Source organism: Chiloscyllium plagiosum, unplaced genomic scaffold, assembly GCF_037043375.1.
Source record: "Chiloscyllium plagiosum isolate Xiang-an unplaced genomic scaffold, Cpla_swu_hap1 HiC_scaffold_19, whole genome shotgun sequence".
Taxonomy (NCBI): Eukaryota; Metazoa; Chordata; class Chondrichthyes; order Orectolobiformes; family Hemiscylliidae; genus Chiloscyllium; species Chiloscyllium plagiosum.
The window spans coordinates 60,947,452-60,953,451 of record NW_028270157.1 but is presented as its reverse complement, the minus strand read 5'-3'; the positions used below and the strand labels follow the sequence as shown (position 1 = coordinate 60,953,451).

The 6,000-nt window shown below is 43.2% G+C and overlaps 1 long non-coding RNA gene across 1 annotated transcript in view; it reads left to right on the top strand.

The window, feature by feature from the left end:
- Positions 1 to 3,729: 3,729 nt before the first annotated feature.
- Positions 3,730 to 6,000, top strand: part of LOC148146794 (uncharacterized) — a 94,579-nt gene continuing 92,308 nt past the window's right edge. Inside the window, exon 1 of the long non-coding RNA XR_015760349.1 lies at positions 3,730 to 3,887. This is a non-coding gene — a long non-coding RNA (uncharacterized LOC148146794). The remainder of the gene's footprint in view (positions 3,888 to 6,000) is intronic.

Genomic DNA, 6,000 nt, shown 5'->3' with positions numbered 1-6,000 from the left:
TGAGATCTTTGAGGAATTATCAAACACCTTGGATAAAGGGGAATCTGTAAATAACCTGTGGTTTTCAGGAGACATTTGACAAGATGCCACATCAAAGGTTACTGCATAAAGTAAGTGCTCATGGCATTAGCAGATAACGTATTAGCATGGATAGGGGATTGGTTAGCTAAAACGAAACAGTAGACATCAATAGGTGATTTATGGGTTGTCAAGATGTGGAGTGGAGTGCCATGCGGATCAATCGCTGGGCTTTAACAATTTGCAATCCATATCTATAATTTGGATTAAGGGACCAAATGTATGCTAAAGTTGCTGATAACTTTAAAAGCTAGGTAAGGAAGTAAATAGTGACGATGACATAAACATAGGATATAAACTGGTTAAGTGAGTGAACAAGCATTTGACAGATGGAGAATTATGGAAGTATATGAACTTCCTCCTTTGGCATTTAGAAAAGCAGCATATTATTTAAATAGAGAGAGAGAGACTACAGAACTTGGCGGTACAGTGGGAGATGGGTGTCGTGGTGCATGAATGATTAAAAGCTTAAATTGCAGGAGCAGCAAGTAATTACGAAGGCACGTGGGCTGTATAAGCAGTTTTTGAAGATTCATCTGACTCATTCCGTGGATGAAGGGTTTATTTTGTGAGGAAAGATTGGGCAGGTTGGATCTGTATTTATTGGAGTTTATAAGGATGAGGAGTGACCTTATAACGTACAATTCTGTTTTGTCTTTAGAGGGTGGTTTCTGAGATGTCTCTCCTTGTGAGAGAGACCAGGACAAGGTGTGTCCCATTTAAAACTAAGATTAGAATAAATATTTGTGTTTGTAGGACTTCCACCCCAAAGACAAGTGGGAGCAGGGTGATCATAGATTCTTTAGGAACAAAGGAGTCAAACCAGGCAAGAAAGCAGGGCTAGGAGGAAAGTGCAGTCAATCAGAATATCCACGCTCTTATCAAATGGCAGGGCAGACTAGAGGGGCTGAGTGGTCTATTCCTGCTGCAGCAGTTGTTGACAGTGCACTGCACATGTAGAACTGTCGTAGATCTGTATCACACTGCGAGAAGTGGGGCTATACAATTCAAATCTGTACTCCTAAAGTCTGGAGTCATTATGCAGTAATATTCTTTTGAATCATATATAATTGTGTGACTGAAGGTGATAGTCACTCTCCCCACATCAATAGGCAACTGCTCGCTTCAGTTTGTTCTGTTGAGTTATTTATTATATTTTTGTCAGGGATGATATTTCTCTCATTTTTCTATCATAGATGCAGTTCAGTGCAGTTCATTGAAGCTTAGAGTTTCACGCAACACAGCTTTCATTTCTGAGCATCACTGCATCAGTTGGCTTTGAGTGAAAAACACATTGACAAGCAGGCTCATTTCACTTGATTACTGTAAATTGAAATCCACATAATGAAATACATGGCTTCTCCATTCTGTTCCTATATGGCAGGCTGGGAGATATGTTTCTGATTTGACCACATAACTTGATTGCTGCTTGACTTTTCATATGTGCTGCTTTTGATTGAGTTCTGCTTATAGACTGTCCCTCTTAATGGGCTTACCTCTCCTTCTGAGTTTAATTTGTTTAAAAAGGTTAATTTTAAGTCCTAATTCAAATCATTGGAGGCCTCTTAGCAACAAAGGGTTGGCTACAGTAGGTTTATCATTCGTTCCAATTTTCTGAACCATTGACTCCTGCTGTGTAAACTAGTCCACCAGCAATGTTACAGCAAGTTGTTTCAGACCATGTTCCGTTTACACACTCGTCCCTAAAGATAGCACTAGTAAGTGTGTCGTGAATGGGGTGGTCTCGGGTTTGACTTGAGGGCTGATGTGGTTAGGAACATTGATTGGAAGGTTCGTTGGCACTGAGCGACGTGGGCTATAGTGAATTGTGGAAGATGTGGACGTAAGACCAGAGTGGTCTGTATTGACATGTGGAGCAGCTAATGTTCTACTCGAGCAGTACAGTGTAGTTCTCACAAGATGATGGCAAATTGCTAATTAAGGCTGATTATAAATTGTTAAGCACCTTCTTAATGGCACAACTCACCTCATTAATATTCAGCTTTTTATGTAGGGAACAGGCTAAACATTGAGAAATCCTGATGTGGAAGTCAGAGCGGGCACCTGGCAACTCCAACTCACTACTTGCTGCAAAGGACCTCCATGTTGGACACCAGGCACCAACATCTCCGGGCATGCTCCATGGGCAGCAACTATGAGCAGCTATATCCTGGGATACTGGCATCTGACACTGACATCCACTCTAAGGGGCTCATGGTAACTTTCCAATCCACTTACAGGATGCTTCTAACTTTGACTGCTGCACCCTAGGCTGCACTGGTGATCAACTTTGTAAAGCTGCAGCAAGGACACTGTGTTCTCAGGGATACATACTCAGCTCATGGACTGGATCAAAGCTGCATCCCCAGCCTCTTTGCTCACTGACATAGCACTCACGTATCTACCTAGATCTCTAGGTGTCCCTGCCTTATATTGCCTTGTCTTGGCTTTGTGCACTTTGCTTCCTGAACCAGACTATCAGGCTCACCGTATTGCTGAGCCATGCAGCACAGACTCAGAGGCAGGAAGCTTGCTGTGGTTATCGCCAGTGCTCTGTCAAATCAAAGAGAGTAGTCTTTGCTCAGGGGGTTCTGGTACAATAATAATACCAGTCCAGAGCTTGGACATGGTCAATCAGCCTCTCGGTTGGTCAGAGTCAGGATGTTTACCCCATAAGGGGTGAGGAGCTGAAAATTGGGCAGTCCACCAGGTACCTTTACTCTGTCTACCCAACTGGAGGCAGTTTACTCCTGGACTGTGAGAGAAGTGGATATAATTGAAGGTGAAAGTAGGTGACACAGCTGTCAGTTTTATTAGTGGGGAAGTGTCCCGGGTGAGTGTTTTGGCAGCACAGAGGACGTGCAGGGGTAGTAGTGTCGAGGGTTGGCATGGGGGGTGGGGGGGAGGTGACAGCAAGTGTGTGACAGCGAGATGGTTAGGGCGTGAGCTTTGATGGGAGGCGGGTGCAGTAACAGGGAGACGCTGAGTGTGAAGTATTGAGGAAAAGATGATGGTACTTGTTGTGGTGGAGTGGGATGGGTTGTTGACAGTAGTAGGCATGCAGACAGCTGAGTCTGCTCTAAACTGGGTGACGTCCTCAGGACAGGCTAGCATCGTCTGGTCATGGCCCTCACTGCTGGGATGCTTTGGATGCAAGGGACCAATGATAACCTGGAGTTGTTGAATCACTCTTTGAAAGTGCCAAATTCTCTCCAAAAGCAGCCCAAAGTTAGAAAGACATGGCAGTACAGATTAGACTCGAATTAAAACCAAAATACCCCACCTTCAATATGCATCATGATATGATGAGACCATGATATCTATTGTACTAAACCTCAGCTAAAGATGTGAATCTGCTCTTTTCACGCAAGTGAACTTACCTTCCTTTGAAAAAATTAAACACCTGAAGCCCATTTACAGGGCAAATGATTACAGGGCAAACTAAAAATTGTGCCAATTATATAATATTTGCATTCACATTATTGCAATGAAATGTCTAAAAAAAAATTCACACAAAGAATTAACTATAGAAGTTTAAACTCCTACAGTAATTTGGCTCACAGTTGGCACACTGGCGCTTTGCTTGAGTAATAGAAAACAAATCCCATTGACTTACGCCCACCTCATAGACCTGAATTTCATCAATTCCACTCCACTATTTAAGAACTGTGACAGATAACCCAGAAAATTATAGGTTTATTAGTCTAACTTCAGTGGTGGGCAAAATGCTGGGATCTATTATTACGGAAAAAGCCGGAGCTTTTACAGAAATATGAGCTGATCAAGGAGGCAGCTTGAATTTGTAAAGGGTAAGTCATAACCAACCAATTCATTCTTTCTTGAGGAGTTTTGTAATGTGGTAGGTAAGCGAGTGTCTTTGTTATTCAAGCAGACTTCCAGATGTATTGACAAAGAGCCACTTAAGATACTTAACAAAATTGCAGGCGCATTGAACATGGGCAATCTATTAGCTTGGGTGAGAAATTCTTTAGACGGGAGAAAACAAAATTTCAGAACATGCCATTCAGTTTGGCAAGATTGATGTTTTCCAGGATTCTGGAATGTTTGCTTAGTTGGCTTGATGGCTAAACACTCTCAACTCTGGTCTCCAGCATCTGCAGTCCTCACTTTCTACTTGATAGCTAAAGGATAATGCACAGTGACCTTAACAGCATGGGTTCGAATCTCTGTACCCTCTGTGGTAGCTTATGGATGCCTGTCTCATTGCCTTGTTCCACACTTGTGGAGATGTGTGCCTCAAGGTATTTCCAACCAATTTGGCCCTCTTTAATGCGGAAAGTTTCACATAGTCTTTTGTGGACTATGGCTATCTATCTTAGCTGCAGGATCTGACTCGGGCCACAGCATTTTACAAGATTTATAATAATTTGGATGAAAGAATGGCCAGCTATAAATTTACAGACAACGCTAAAGTAGGTAATATAGTAAAAAAGGTACATGGGAGAAGAAAATTGTAAAGGTACATTGATAGATTACATGAGTGGGAAAATTTGTGGCAAAAAGAGTTCACTGTGGAGAGAAGTATTCCTGAGCAGAGAGCTTTAACAAGTTCAGTGATCAATAAGATCATAGAATCCCTACAGTGTGGAAACAGGACATTTGACCCAACAATCCACACCAACCCTCTGAAGAGTATCCCACCCAGACCCATTTCCCTACCTTATTAGTTGACATTTACCTCTGACTAATGCACCTAATCTACACATTCCTGAACACCATGGGCAATTTAGCTTGGCCAATCCACTTAACCTGCACATCTTTGGATTGTTGGAGGAAACCAGAGCACCTGGAGCAAACTCACGCAGACGTAGGGAGAATGTACAAACTCCACACAGACAGTTGCCCGAGGTTGCAATCGAACTCGGGTCCCTGGCGCTGTGCGGCAGCAGTGCTAACCACTGAGCGCGGGCATGAAATAAAATGGATGTGTGCTTGCTCGCTGAGCTGGAAGGTGAGCAAACCCATATCCAGAACCTCAACCTGAGCTACAAATCTCAAAACTCGCTAATGAAATAAAATTTAAAGGTTAATGCAGTGCTGGTCTTTATCTTGAAAGCTGGAATGCAGAGGTGAATGTTATATTACTGTAGTACTGAGGTTTAGTTAGACCCCATGTGGAGTTGTGCAGCTCAGTTGACTGGATGGCCGGTTTTTGATGTGGAGTGGCACCAACAGCGCAGGTTCAGTTCCTGCACTGACTGAGGTCACTGTGAAAATGTCTCCTTGTCAATCTCCTTCCTCACCTGAGGTGTGGTACCTCTCAGGTTAGACTCAACACTAGTTGTCTGTCTATGATGGGACGTTGGCAACCTTCCCTTTACTGGTGACAGCACCTCGGGAGGAATATATTTACCTGGAGATGATGCAGCACAGATGCTTAGAATCGTAGGGATAGAAGGGTTAGATTAAAGGGTCAGTTGGATAGTCCAGCTTGTATACCCTTCAAATCAGGGCAGGACTTATATACTTAATGGTAAAGTCCTAGGGAGTGTTGCTAAACAAAGAGACCTTGCGGTGCAGGTTCACAGTTCCTTGAAAGTAGAGTCTCAGGTAGACGGGGTATTGAAGAAGGGGTTTGGTATGCTTGTCTTTATTGATCAGTATAAGAGTTGGGAGATAATATTACGGCTGTACAGGACATTGTAAGGTCACTTTTGGAATACGCTGATCTCCCTGTTGTTGGGAAGATGTTGTGAAACTTGAAAGAGTTCAGAAAAGATTTACAAGGATGTTGCCAGGGTTGGAGGGTTTGAGCTATGGGGAGAGGCTGAATAGGCTGGGGCTGTTTTCCCTGGAGTGTCAGAGGCTGAGGGATGACCTTATGGAGGTATATAAAATCATGAGGGGTATGGATAGGGTGAACAGTCAAGGTATGTTCCCCAAGGTAGGGAAGTCCAAATC